General features: G+C 44.5%; 1 long non-coding RNA gene across 1 annotated transcript in view; it reads right to left on the bottom strand.

The window, feature by feature from the left end:
- Window positions 1–315: 315 nt before the first annotated feature.
- The window catches only part of LOC146891587 (uncharacterized), a 34,329-nt gene continuing 19,397 nt past the window's right edge, over window positions 316–15,247 (bottom strand). The window contains exon 2 of the long non-coding RNA XR_015735039.1: window positions 316–592. This is a non-coding gene — a long non-coding RNA (uncharacterized LOC146891587). The remainder of the gene's footprint in view (window positions 593–15,247) is intronic.

The raw sequence follows: 15,247 nt of genomic DNA on the forward strand, positions 1-15,247 counted from the left end.
TCCTTTGCCCAAAATTGACAGATCAAAAAAACCCCAACTAAACAAACAACAAAAAAAAAGAAAGAAAAGAAAAAGAAAAAAACTGCTCAAACTTCTACATGCACAGTTTGTTTATTCTCTCTCTTACATCTTAACTTGGCATTTTCTTTCAAGTACCAAGTCCAGTAAATGTTATTTAAATAGAAAGAGGGGGGAAAATCATTAATGACTGCCAGAAAACCATTCCCAGCCAGCCAGCCAGCCAAACCTCAAGCATCCAAAGATATGATTTCATTTTTAGTCACATAAGGAGCTGAAGAATATCAAGTAGAAACATAATGAGGAAGAAAGTTTTTATTTATTCATAACCTCCATCAGATTCCAATTTTGAATCCAGAGTCCCAATTTTGGGTTATTTGGTGAAGACAGATGACAAGACAATCAGCAGATCAAGGATAACATCAGAGCCCAGTGCCGACAAGCATGTGAGAGGATGCTAGCCATCAGTGATCGCTAGCCTGGAGCATGACCTCTTCTACTCCCAGCCTTGGAGTGGCTGCACTTCCTTCATCCACAGAATGGATCCGTCGAGCTCAGACTGTGGAGCAAGAACCTAGAGAAGGCAGAAGGCAAAGACGCCCACGTTATGGCCCATGTTCTGTCAGCATCGAGTCTTAGAACGCGCACAGCAAGTGGGGAGCCCAGTTAGCTGCCTCAGATCTGAGCAGGAGGACCTCTGTGTTCCTCAAGTTGGGAGGAGAAGCAAGGGAACCCAGAACTTCTTACGGGATGTCCTTCCCACTAAGTTGCCTTTACGCAGGCCGCAGTCTAGAAGGAAAGGCTTAGGCTCCTTGCATAGCCCATACTGTGATGCTGTTGTTTCCAAAAACACCTGGGTATATCCCTCTCGCTTCATTTAAAATGTGAACTATAGCATGGTACACCTGTGTTTTCATTCCGTCTCGAAACATGGGATTTTTAAAGCGAGGTTGTCTCCCCATTCCTGTCCTGAGCATAAAGGTGGGAGTGTGGTTTTCCTCGTTTATGTAAGTGCTTTTATTTCATTCTTTTTTAATCTGAAGAATTCATCTCACTTCTGTTACTCTAATTTAGGATTAGACAATCCTTACCATGTTTAAGTATTAACAATCAGACTATATCATATCACTTCCTAGGATACAATAGTGAGCAATTTTTAAAATTTTTAAAAATATTATTTTTGAGGGGGGTCAGCATTGTGAGCACGTCATGACAGTCAGTCATGTGGCGGTTCGAGGACAATTCTGTGAAGTGGGTTCTCTCCTTCTACTTGTATGTGGGCTTCAGGAATCAACTGGAGCAGTCAGGCTTCCGTGTCAGAGACTTCTAGTTGCTGAGTCATCTTGCAGATCAGCAATTTTACGAAGAGAGATGCCAATTACACCTATACTGATGTTTCTAAAACACTCATGCGCATGCAGATCACATGGGGAGCATGGAAAGAAGCGATTCCTCTTTAGCTGGTCTGTGGAGGGGCCCGAGAGACTTCTCTTCTAACTCACTGTGGGTCCAGCGCTCTTTGGTGTGCAAACAGTGACTTGTTCCAGACAGAATATAATTTTGTCTCCAGAGACTTAAGTCAGTAACTTAAACTTGCTGGCACCAGAAAGCAAGGAAAGTACATTGCCTTTGCTTTACTTAGTTATAAGGTATAACCCAGGGGCAGCCCATATGGGTTATTGGCTGAGGTGAGGGCTCTGCCGTTCACCACGGGCCTATTTCTTCCATCTTTCTGCTTTGCTATCCTGAGTATGGTTTAAGTCCCAAACATCCTCTTGTCCCACATGGTGGCTGTTATCTATTCATATTCTAGTCAGTAGAGGAGGCACTGAGGATAAGCAGGTATTCAGCTGGGTTTATCCCTTCTAAAGGTGTGGTCATGAGGGGCCCACTCCATAACTCTCACTTACATCTCATTGTCTAAAATTTAGTCATCTGTCTAAAGGAAGAATTGAAAATGTTGCTTTTCCTGTCAGCAACACAGGACTGAGGTTAACTTGATAAATACATAATAAGGGCAGGAAAGAAGTCAGGTAGACTTTAGTACTTTGTACTGTGAGTCACATGAGATAATTGTAGGTTCCCTATTAGTCAGCCATGGCCTTGCCCTCTGGACCATGCCCCACTCCGGCATGACAGCTATACCGTACTGCCGAAGTCAACAAGAGGCCGGCTATCAGTGTAGCAATTCTGTATTGCTGGCTTCCTCGACTCCCCTCATGAAGGAAGACATCGTCACTCTTTAGTTCTAAAACTTGACGATTCAGAGAACCAGTCCATCCTGACTCTTACTGCTATTGTGAATGGCATAACTAGCCTTGTTCAGGTTTTATTTGTATCTTTGGGTTCTCAGATGCTACAGGACCCTGTTACTGTTATACCAGCCAAGATCCTGGCTCAAGGAGACCACTGTAGCATCCAAATTATTATCCCTGAGGTTGTGGTGTATAAATAAGAGACAGAGTCCAAATGCCTTCCCTTCTTGGTGCCCATCAGTTCATTCCTGGGCATTAGTCGTGTTAGCCAAAGTAAAGAATCTAAGCGAGCCCACTGATCTGAGCATGAACAATTGGATCTCTGCCCAGCACTTCCAGGGAACAGGAAGAGGCCAAGAAGCTCTCCACACTCCCGAGAGGGAGGATTCTGGAGAGATTAAAATCATGGCCTTGCCTGAGGCTCCCAGGTGACATGGAAAATGCAGGCAAGGTGTTCCTTGGAGGCTTCTCCTTGGACCCTGAGTTCAGAGGTGGAAGGCGGAGGACACGCAGGCTGGAATCACCAGTTGAAAGCGAGGCAGTCATTAGTCTCCTTTGTCTCACACCACGAGGGATTTTCTAAATTAATTTATTTTTTATATGTATGGTTGTTTTGTCTGCATATATGCTTGTGTAGCACCTGTGTGCCCGGTGCCTGTGGAAGCCAGAAAAGGGTGTTGGATTTTCTCTTTGAAGACACTTGTGAGCTGCCATGTGAAGGCTGGGAATTGAACTCAGGTCCTCTGGAAGAGCAGCCAGTGCCCTTAACTGCTGAGCCATCTCTCCAGTCTTCCTATCAAGAAATTTATTTCTCCAAATTTTCCATCTGAAGTCACAAAAGCAACATGTGGGCAGTGCAGTCAGTGCTTCAGGGCAGTCAGTCCTTCCTACTAGGCCTTCACTCCTTGAAGAGTGCTTGTATAAATCAACCCAGTGTAGCTTGTCCTTAAAGTTTACATGTATGTTGTTTTGCCTGTGTATATTTGTGCACCACACCACGTACACACCTAGTGCCTATGGAGGCCAGAAGAGGGCATGAGATCCCCAGAACCGGAGCCACAGAAGGTTATGTGTTGTCATGTGGGTGCTGTGAATCCTACCTGGGTCTTCTGGAAGAACAGCTAGTGTTCTTAACCACCAAGCCATCTCTCCAGCCCCTTCAAAATAGCATTTTAAAGCAAGGCAGTGTCATCTACTAGCGCGACTGAAACTGTCAGATTTGGTATGGGAAGAAGTAGCCCAGGAATATGCAGTGTCAAGTATGAATAAAAATGGAATAAATGTTTTTAACATATTCTCATTAATATTTTAAAGTCAAGCCTTATAGGTATAGGTACAATATATTAAATGTAAGTTGATATTAAAATATGATTGGATTCTTAATTGAGGTAGCATATTATAACAAAAGTAATCACTGGATACTAAAAATGTAAAAGTCATATTCTGTCTCAGCCTCTTTCTTTTTTTCCTCTCTCTGTGGCAAAAAATAGTTTTCTTGGGGTTGAATTCAGAGTCTTGTGCATGCGGGCAAGTGCTCTACCACTGAGCGACACCCTCATTCTCATTTTGTGAAAATATGCACTTGGAATAATGAAAGAAAAAAGGCCCTGTTCTTAAGCACATCAGGACACCCTGCTGTATAAAAAGAGCAACGATACGTCTGCAAAGTAGATTGGGTTTTGAGTATTGAGTGGGATCTAAAACTTGGCTTTTTTTTGTTTGATGCATTCCCAAAAATGACCTGGCAAGAGTATCCATTGATGAGAAACAAAACTAGAACTCCAGACAGACCATTTTGTTTTAATACAATTAAATGAGGATCTTAGGAGTGTCAGCACAACCATGTAGAAGGCTTCTTGTTTGAACAGATCAATTCTAAGGACAAGTTCTTTTCTCTGACAGTAATCACCATGCCAGATTTGGTAAAGAGGATTTCTGTGGCATCCCTTTCCTCAGCTGCTTCCAATACAAGGGTCATCACAGGAGAGGAATTCTGCGGTATTTATTCTAGACCAGTGCTGTCTTAAGCATCTCTGGCTCCAGTATCCACTGGGGAAAGTCCTGAGGTTTTGATTTGGGGAAGAGTTTCTTATCATTCTCTCAAATTTCTCTCTGCACATCTGGTAGACATGTGCACAGGTGAATTCTGCTGTAGACCATCTTTGCAAAGATGTTTGTAGAGCAAATGACCTTGGAAGATGTTAAGGATAAGGAACCCATTCCTCCTCCAAAAGCTCCAAAGCAGCAGACAAACCAGGCAACTGGTCAGTCTAATGGGACAGTGCCTCCTTCTAGGACAAAGGCAGGCAAGTATGCTGGCAGCTCATTCAAAAACAAAAGCAAAGCAAAACAAAAAAAATGAGTTTCTAAACTTTGGCCTCACTCCACATCTGCATGCAGAGCATCTACTGGGAATGTCTCAGCACCAGTGAGACATGAGGGGCAAGGGGTATGGATGGGAACAAGAAGTTTGTGCCACATGCTATGCTGGGACGGGGGACAAAGTCACTGTCTTGGACACAGGGGTCTTCATCTTTCACTTGCATCTAAATTGGGCTAGCTTGTGACCCTGTAGAAAGGGGGAAATCATAGGCCAGTTTTAGATCATTCAAGTCAACACACTGTCTACTCAACTGTCATTTTTATTGAAGCCTGCTAGAGATCACATACTATTTTTATTATAGTTTCCATCTCTGCCTCTCCTACTTCCTGTCACTGAAGCTAGGCTACCCAACCCTTCCTCCAGTGCTCAACACTGCTATTACCTGGCGAGGTCTATATCATCAGAAAATTTCCTTCAAGAAATTTAGCACTAATAAAATATCTGAAAGCCCATTCTCCCAACTTTGAGGGACATTTGATGAAAATGAATTCTGATACGAACAGTTATTCAATATGTAGAAGAGATTTGTAGATAATATTTCTTTCATGATTACAAGAAATTATAATAAGAAAACAACGAGAATCTGATCTTAGAAATTTGCAGATGGCTCTGCTTTGTGTCCCATCTTCAGGTTCAAAGGTCTCAGAATCCTCTTCTCAAGTCTCATATGCCTAAGTGTTTCTGTGATGGGTTTTCCTTTTAGATGTTCTACATGTATTCTTCTTCTAGGGTAGAATAGATGCTTATTTTCCAGTGCTACACATCCACCAATCCACACAGGTTTCCCTTTTGTCAGCGATGACCTTTGACCAGTATGTGTATTTGGCCATTTCTTTCCATTAATCTATCTTTGATTGTAGGCTTAAGATAAGAAGTAAAGTTCCCATAGTGTATGCAGTCCGGACACAAGAACAGGTGCTGTAGTGGTTAAAAGAGACCGGAGATTGGCCGATGTGGAGCCCATGTGCTTACATAATAATGTAACATTCACTTAACCTCTCTGTGCCTCTGTGAAGACTGAGTTAATATATGTAGAGTGTTTATTATCTGAGCTAGGTATTTCCTCAGGTGTTTTATAGATGTTAGCAATTGTTTCTATCAATTTAAAATAGGTTCCATTGTCTGTTTAAATGGAGTTCCCTTAAGAATAAATAAGCAGCAGTTATTTTTTTAATGCGGTTTTGGTGTAGCATATATGGGTCTTAAATCTTCTCCAAAGACCGCATGTCAAAGGCTTGCTTTCCATCCCTTGATACTGTTGGGAGGTGGTAGAAACTGCGGGAGATCCCTCCTAATTAGGTCACTGACGACATGCTCTTTAAAGAGACAATGAAGCCCTGGCTACCTCTTTTCTCTTTGTTTCCCACTACCATAAGGTGAGTCATTTCCTCTACTACATGACCCTTATGCTATGCTACGTCACCACAGATCCCAAAGCAATGGGGGAAACAGACTATGGACTGGAGTATCAGAAACTATGATCTGAAATTAACCTTACCTTCTTATAATTGGATTATACCAGGCATTTCTTCATGCGAAAGCTAATTAATACATGATACAAGTCTAAAAGTCAGAAGTGTGGCCAAACTCCAGTATGGAAGGGGCAGGGGCTCGCTAGTCTCCACCTCCAGCTGAGAAGTTAGTGACAGTTGTTGATACTAAGGTAGGGAATCAGATTTTTTAAAGGGTGTGGCCCCTGGCAGGTCAATCATGCTGCAGTGGGGGGGCCACACATCTACGAGTATATTGGCAACAAAATTGAACTCAGTGAGTTATTGTGGAGGGGGTGACTTAGAGGGAGAGAGTGGGGCGGGGAGTAAAGTCTGAAGGGACTTTGGGACTGGATCTGGGAGGGGTTATGTGGAGGAATGAAGGTGAATATGATAAAAATACATTGCATGCATCATTGAAATGCTCAAAGCTTAATAAAAATGCTATACTGAAAAAGAATTGGGGTTGGGAACAAAATCAGAACGAGGCTTGGGGAAGGTAACGATGGAGCATGGTTTAGTGTGAACTGTGTGCGTGTTTCCTTGTTGCTTTGTCAACGTGCTTAGGAATAACATGATAATGCGTCAGTTCTGTGCTCTATCAAGAGGGTTTTTTTTCCCCAACTGAAAGTTTTATTCCTCAACTTAACTTTTCATGACAAAATGTTCTATTGTTAAAAAGGCTGTACCAAGAAAGACTTCATCAAAATGTCATGTGCCTAACTATTTGGCAGGCAAGCATTGTTTCAGTTTGAATGTTAACAAATGAAAGCTCACATCCCGTGCAGGGTGACCTCTGAGTATGCCTGCCGGAGAAAGAGAGGTGGGAGGACCATGTGCTTTTGACTGAGACAGCCTGGAAAACTTCAGAAGCTGAGCGGAGCTGTGGCTGGGTGTTCCATAGGCCAGAAGTCAAGAGAGCTGAGCCACCCACTGAGCCTGCTGCAGAACTGGCTCTTGGTTCAGCCATTCAGCTGTGGATGGAGAGCACTGGGCTTTCCCACCCGCATCTCTGTCCACAATGTGCATACAGCTGCAGAATCCGAGCATTCACTCCTGTGGGATGCAAGGGACACCAATCTCCCTCGTCTGTGACATTCTGGGTCAGTTTTACCTTGAGTGCTGTCGTTGGGACCAAAGACATCGTTGTAGAGCCCAGGCTAAGATGAAAATGTGGGAGTCAGTTGTTAAGAATTGCTAGTGGACAACTGATGAGCATTGAACCAAGTGTATGTGCGGAGTTCTCAAACCCAGGAGTCAGCTCTGTCTGCCATAGGTCAGATAGGGCCTGGGAGATGGTACCCAAAGAGAATGTGACACACGGGTGCTCACTGGGAAGATCTGTAAGGAGTCAGGGAAGCAGGGTCAGTCATGGAATGAGCTGTATGTCTATGCAGTAGCAACAGAGACCACTGTAGATTCCACATGTTTGCCCTGTACAGTCGAGAATTTAATCTCCCTACCCCACCACTTTGAACTTCTAACAGTCATTGGACACAAGCTGTCCAGAGTCAGGGCATGACCTTGACTGAGGTAGAGGTCTTTAGCCAAGGGCTGGTCCCAGGGGGACACAGCCCTGCACGTCACTTGCCATAGCTGGGTGAATGAGTACTTTATCCTGAAGTACCACTCTGCATACAACTACATCCATTGATGATTTTCAATTCCTGAAAGAGCTGGCAGTTGATTGACCTACTGGGAGCAATGTGATAAGGTCGCCTTAATAAGCAAGACAAACAGCAAGGAAAGAAAATAGCCGGAAATATGCCCAGACTGTGGTACACAGAGCAGAAGACTCGGACATTGAACTTGCGGAGAACGAAACAGGTGCCACAGGATTGTGGCTTGTATTCTAGGGGTTTTGACTGTATACATTTTTTTTTAATTATTATTTTCCCCTTCACCGCAAAGCTGGCATTTTCAAGTTGAAGTCTGCTAAAGAATAAGGAGGGAAAACAGGACCAACATTTTGCCCATGATGAACTCCAGAGGCTGGATCAGGGATCCTCCAGGTAAGACAGGGAGTGGTGGTGGGCACCTTAGAAATGGAAGAGTCAGGGATACAGGCTGAAAAACAATGAGGACATGATGCTCCTAGGTATGACTGGAAGGTTTGTTGTTGATATAAGGGAGAGCACAGCCAGGGGCATCTGAAAGAGTCCAGCCTGAACCGGCACCCCTCCCATGGGGAAGATGAGGGGGAAGAGAAAAGAGAAGGCAAGAGTGGGGACCAGAAATCAAGAGGCCAAGGAACCCATGGGAACCGAATGGTTGAGGTTACATAGAAAAGAGAGCCTGGGGGAAGGGAAGCTGAAGCCCAGCCGCTGGGAGGGAGAAGTTTCCGGTCCGGCGGGGGGGGAGGGGTGGTGGGGGGGGTGGGGGGGGGTGGGGGGGGGGGGGGGGGTGTTGGGAGGAGCCACAGGATACGTGAGACTTGATACAGTCAAAAGGGAGTAGTGACCCCTTACCTTAGACCCAAAGGTGGCCACTCAATCCTGTAAACTCTGTCTTGTCCAGATCAAGGAACTGTTCTTTGGACTGCCAAGACTTAAAGAATCAATTTTATGTCCCAGAACTAAGATTTCTGAGACAGTGGAAAGTCCTACTTGTAGTTAGGATGGTACTATATTGTTACTGTTATCAGATTAGTGGCAATTAAAAGTTACGACTGCCATACATAGAATTGTAACAAAATTTTGTGCCAAATGCCTACCTCAGGTCAACTAATCTTTGAGAGTCTAGGAAACGCGGGTTGTGTTTATGTCTACCTTTAAGGAAGAGAAAGTGCTCTGGACAGAAATGAACCTGCTATAAAATCAGGGTTTTGGCTACTTTCAAATTGCAAAATTCAGTTAAAAATAATTTAGCAGCACCTGGAGAAGTGACTTGGTAAAGTGCCTACCACAGAAGCATGAGGACCTGAGTTCAGATCTCTCTCTCTCTCTCTCTCTCTCTCTCTCTCTCACACACACACACACACACACACACACACACACACACACACACACACATATAGAAAGGAAAAGCTGGGCATGGGGGCACATCTGTAACTGTAGTTCTGGAGAAAGGAGGGTGACCCAAAAGTCACTAGCCAGCCAGTCTACCTGATCAGTGAGCACTAGGTTTAGGGGGAGACTCTCTAAGTTATTCCATATTCTATAAAGCTGGCTTCTCAGGTTGTATATTGCCCGAGACTCCACTTTAAAAGGGAAAGATGGCTACAGACTCTGGGTGGGCTCAGAAACTGCACCATCTGCCAGGCACCGCCCACCAGCACAAACTGATAGCTACTTCGTGCTGACTGCAAAAAGAGTGAGACTGTATGTCAGATGAGGGGATGCCTTTACATCCCGGTCATTTTTATCCCCATCGGCTACCGAAGAACTCTAGAGCTACTGGGAGAATCTGTTAACTAAGTGAGGGATGCTTTGCTGAAGACAATGTCAGATTCGAATGGTATTAGAGCTGGGAATGCTAAGCAGGAAGGATTGCAGGTGCTGCCTGAGGGATGCCGGCCTCAGTCACAGGGTCGGCACTGGCACTGAAACTGTTTGCCCAAGTTTTGGTGGTTAGACAAGAGCCAGCCTTTCTTGGGAACTTGTGAAACTGGTTCTCTCTTGCCAAAAGGAGTCATTCTTCTTATCTAGCACAAAGGGTATAGGCTCTTCCATTTACGTGTACGTGTAGTGCCTATCTGCCCATCAGGGTTCCTGCCGGTCTCCCAGTCCGTACTCACAAGTACTTGTTCAGCACTCCAGCTACCGCACTCCAGCTCCTTTTCTCCCAGGTACCTGTTTCCTTATAACCTTGGAGAGTCTCCCCGCTCTCGCTTCTTTCAGCTTTCTGGGGAGACAGCCTTGGCAGTTTGGAATAAACCCTTCCTTTTTCCACCCACAGGGCGGCTATTTCGGTGTCTTTACTGAGTCCCTCATCATTTACATAGCACTTTGTACATTTCTGGATGGGGGAACTATAAATAAATGAGTTTCTTCTCACTGGGTGAGAGGCTCTGTGACAGCTCAGGTTTACCTTCTTTGTATGTCTTTGCACACACGGGACCTCAAGAAATGTTTGCTGCCCCACCCTGTGAAGTTAAATACATATTCAAATATTAAGGGTGCCCTCCCTACGTGATTAAGACTTTCTTCTCTAAAGGGTTACCCGGAAGGCTCCCAGTGCTCAGTCACAGGCAGCCTGTGTCTCAGTGCTTGCAGTACCGAGGATGGATGTATTCTTTTCCTATCCACTCTTGGGCAGGGAAAGAGATATTAAGTAACCTGACCAAAAGCCTACTGTTACAAAGTATTAGACTTTAGGTTCAAATAGTATCTATCAGAGGACTGGATTCAACAGCCAGGAGTAAAAGCTCAGGGCCGCCACTCTGTCCCATGTGTAACTGGTTCCTAGAGTCTATTCTCTTACAGAGGCTTGTCTGCAGCGCAACCCATCCGGACAAATCTGTGGTTCCTATTTCAGCAACTATCCAACTCCATCCTATCTTGCTGAAGGTTGGTGAGTGCCTTGTGTGAGATGCTAATGAAGTTTCTAAACCATCCGAGTGCCTCCTTTTTGGGATTACAGTATGTTTTTTAATGTCTTGGGCCACACTGAAGTCCTCTATAAAACCACCGCCCAATTGAGAGGCAAAGCACAAGCTTTTGGGCCCTTCTGATTGCAGCTGAAGGCAAGATTTTTAATGATTTAGGACACGGGACTCACTCGGAAACATGTTAAGATCAGCCAATTCTCAGGTTTCACCTCTACTCGCGCTCACCTGGTCTAGGATGGAGGTCAGGCATCTGTTTTTCCAGCGAACAAACCACACATAATTCTGGTACCAAATACTACTATGCATTTGGAAGAAATATTACCAATGTGCCCAAGGTCTAAATAAATATAATTTGTATTTTCTTTTACAAAAAGCAACATCTTTTGATCTTTGAGAATTTTATACAATGTATTTTGAACATATTTATACCCAACTTCTCCCATTACCACCTGCTCCACCCCATCCCTTTTCACCCAACTTTGAGATTTCTTCTGTTTGCTTTTCTGTTAGTTTTTATCCAGTCCACTTTACGTTGCCCAGACATTATTAGGAGTAGGGTCTGTCTTGCTGTGTAGTCAATCAACAGCTGTCAGACACCCATAGATCCTCAGCAGCAAATGGTAGGATTTCATGCCTTCTTTCCCCCTTCTGTGCTGGGTTCTGTCTGCCTGGACAGCGCGCAGGTTTTATGTAAGTTAATTGCTCTGTGTTCATATGCACATCTGTCTGTTGTACCTGGAGAGCATTGTCCTCTTGGCGTTACCAGTCACCTCTGGCTCTTACGGTCATCCTACTCCCTCTTCTGCGATCCTCTTGGGAAGGGGTGATATGAATGCTCTGTTTAGAACTGAGTGGTGCACAGTCTCTCATTCTCTGCACATTATGGGGAGTCTCTGAGCTAACTGCCATTTACCACAAGGAATAGCTTCTCTAATGAGGACTGAGATGTTCTGATTGGTGAATTTCCAAAAAAAACCTTGCACCAATCCCCTCATTCCTCCTTGAGCTGAAATAGATCTCTCTGGCGCACAGTTTATAGTTCCCTATAATAGGTGTGGCTCAATTCCCTTCTTAAGGACTCAAGAAAAGTGCCACCCCCACAGCCTGCTGCTCCCTTCGCTCACCCTGCCTGGGTGTGATTTGTCCCTGTCAAACCTGCCAGGATACACAGACACGTTGAGACGCTGGTCTGATTCCCATCCCCTGCTGGTGCCAACAACTCACTGAGGTCAATAAAAACTCTCCTGGTTCCTTCAGAGGAAGCCAGTTATCTGCAAGACTTCCTCTGTTTTTCAGAACTCAGTCTTGGCATCTCCGCCAAGGACATATTTTGTCTGGATCCACTGGTTGGACTTCTTCACTACTCTGGGAAGCCGCACAAAGAGGAACATGGCCCAAGGAGTGGAAGGGGAGCCAGAGTTTGAGCAGAGGACCTGGGAAGGGCAAGGGGATCCAGGGACCCTGGTGCAAATTGGACCAGTGGCCAGTGTCTAAGACCAATAGGAATCTCCCAGTCTTTTTAAAACCAGCCAGCTAGCAGGTGCAAGGACATGCCAGTCTTCTTAGAGTCCCTATTTAACTCAATTCTATGAGCAGAAAGATAGAAAGAATTGGGGCAAGAAGGGTCTCTTTGTCCATGAGGTTCAGTGTACAGTAGAATCTGTTTGACCTATTCAGGCTATGTCGTAGAGCCGAAACATCCAGATAACAACATTCATGGACAATGAATGTGTCTTAGTCCATATTCTGTTTCTATAGCTCAATGTCATAGACTGGGTGATTTATAACGGATAAAGGCTTATTCAGTTCCTGACTCTAGAGACTGGGAATCTAGGGCTAAGTAGCTTTTTCAGTGATGGTCTCCTCCCAACTGGGGACTCAATAGAGTCCTGAGACAGTGCAGGCCACTGCTTCACAAAAACACACACGAGAGCTAGAGTAGAACCTCAATTTTATAAGATTCATTCTCAAGTTAATGCATTTGCTTCTATCTGTATAACTCCACTAACTCCCGAATAAACTAATCCACTCTTGAGAGCCGAGCACTCATTCATGTCTTAAAAGTTCCACTTGGTTGTTAGCAATGTAAGTCTCCTAGCACTTCACATAGGGATAATATTTCACCAGGAGTTTTGGTCGGGGGGGGGCATTAAAAACACAGCACAACAGCTATGGTTATTGTGGTTATTGTCCCAATCACATGCACAAATTAGTCACGCTTATTCTTTGGAGCTGACATCTAGTTAGGAAATTCTTGCCAATAATTTTTGCTACAGTTCAAATTCCTTTCCTCTGAGATCCTACTTCCTGACTTCTTTGTCTTTAAGCTTGCTTTCATGGATTTTGTTGTTGTTGTTTCTTGAGATAGGGTCTCACATAGCCCAAGCTATCCTAGACTTTGCTGTGTAGTTGAGAATGAGTTTGAATTTCTGACCCTCCTGCATCCATACCTCAGAGGTTGAGATTACAGGTATGCATCACCATGGTTTAGGCCATGGTGAGGGTCAAATACATTGCCTGTGTGTGCCAGAAAAGCATTCTATTGAGCTACCTGCCTGTGCTACCTGCCTACCCCAACTCTTCCAGAGGATCCTTCAGTTAATGGCGTTTGCTCAGATGCTCTGCAGATGGTAGGATCTCCTCAGACTCATCCAGGGAAGCAGAAGGACATTTTCAACTCTACTGTTCATCCGGAGTAGAGGCTTCCACACAATAGGTGGGATAATAGATACTCAATAATAAGTCACACACCTAGCAGTATTGTGCTAAGAAGCATGAGCTCACTTGTGTGGACTCCACTGCCTGGTATTTATTTATTGGCAGAGAGAAGGTGAATGAAAAAAAAAGAAATAAAAAGGAATAGCTGCTGCTAGGTATGGTGGAGGAGAACGTTTACTGTAGATAAAGGGAGAGCGTAGGTAGAGGCAGAGTGGACGACCAGACTGAGCTGGGCCCTGTGGGAAGAGGGGGAGGAACAGGGGAGAGAGGGGAACCAGGTGCAGCAGTCAAGAGGCTAAAGGTTCAAAGTGGGTGGGTAACTAAAATGTTTGGATTGTATAGGGAAGAACCTCTAGGGGAAGGGCAGTCCAGCCCCTGGGCTGGAGAGTTTAGGGTACTGGATGGGGTATTCTAGTCATACCCTGTAACAGGTAGGGACACTGAGGGATGCTGGGAGAACCTGTTGGCCAGATGTGCTTCGATGTTAAATAGGCACCTCAACCATTTGTTCCTGGTTTGAAAGGTGAGAAGTAATGAACCAGTGGTTGAATGTGATGCCTCTGAATGGGCATCCTAAGAGGAACAGCCCCTGGGAAAACAGCCTGTCTCAGAGGTGTGAACTTTGACTCTCTGAGAGCAGCTTATCCATAAAGTCAGCCTGGATTTTCCTACTCAGTCCCCATGAGACCTCTTTACAAGGAGATTTCTCAACACTAAGTAAAAGAATGGCTTTTTAATGTTTCAAAAGAGGCCCAGGTCCTAGTTTTGGCTGGGGACAAGCCCAGGGCTATCTCCAGAGAGATAGCAGACAAACATGACATCACTGAAATGGCCTTAAGTTCAAACACTCTCAGGGATAAGAGTTGTACAGTTTTGCCTTGGATTTCTATAGCTCTCTAAAATTCATTACATGTAACTGAGCTGTCTTGCCAGAATCTGTAAGGTCCTGAGTTCAGGGATGAGTTAGAAGCTGGACTCTGCTTTCAGTAAAGTTGGTAGTCCCAGAGGAGAAGTAGTGTTTTTCTTGACAAGTGAGACACTGGGCAGGTTCTCCAGATGAGAAGACTCTCTTGAAGGTCATCCAAGGCCTCTGCCTCTCTGCTCCCCTCATTTCAAGATACAGTGACCAATGATCTATCCTATTGACGAGATCCAAAGCCATCCTATGCCACGGTGTGGAATTTGCCTTTGGAGGGACAGGTAACCCAACTCTTCCAGGTGGAACAGGTTTTGGGGGTCGTGAAGCCCAACAAAGTTGGGACATATCTGTCAAGCCATCCATTTGCAGAAGCCATTCCTAATATGGGCATCCCAAGTGCCTAGAGTTTACACAGGGTCAAGTGAACAGAACTTGAAAGCATTCTCCACACTTCCCTCTGGGCTTCAGTTTCCTCCTCTTCATGCTTATAAGATATGGATATATACCTCACCTTCAGGGCATTTCCCTAAGAGTTATGTGAAATAATAATTATGAAATATTTAGTACGACAAGAGTTTAATAAATGTCAGTTCTCTTGGTCTTAAATGACAGTCTCATTTTCCTTAGCATGAAGATTATTCTCAGCTGGGAGTGATCTTGGAGCTATTCTGTCCTAGGTCTCGCTTTCAATAATCGTCTCATTTGTACTAATATTTTAGCGTTACTCTATGAGGAGGGTGGAGTGCTTAAATGTCCTTCAGAGAGAGCTGAGTCTTCTGTAACTTGGACAGCAAAGCAATATGTTCTTTACTGTGGAAAATATGCAATAATCCTTTAACCCATGTTTTGAATAAATCCTTCCCTGGTTTCAGCAAGAAAGAGGTTCCACAGAGGCAAAAGCAGCAACCCATCAAA

Source organism: Myodes glareolus, chromosome 15, assembly GCF_982192425.1.
Source record: "Myodes glareolus chromosome 15, mMyoGla1.1, whole genome shotgun sequence".
NCBI classification, from domain to species: domain Eukaryota; kingdom Metazoa; phylum Chordata; class Mammalia; order Rodentia; family Cricetidae; genus Myodes; species Myodes glareolus.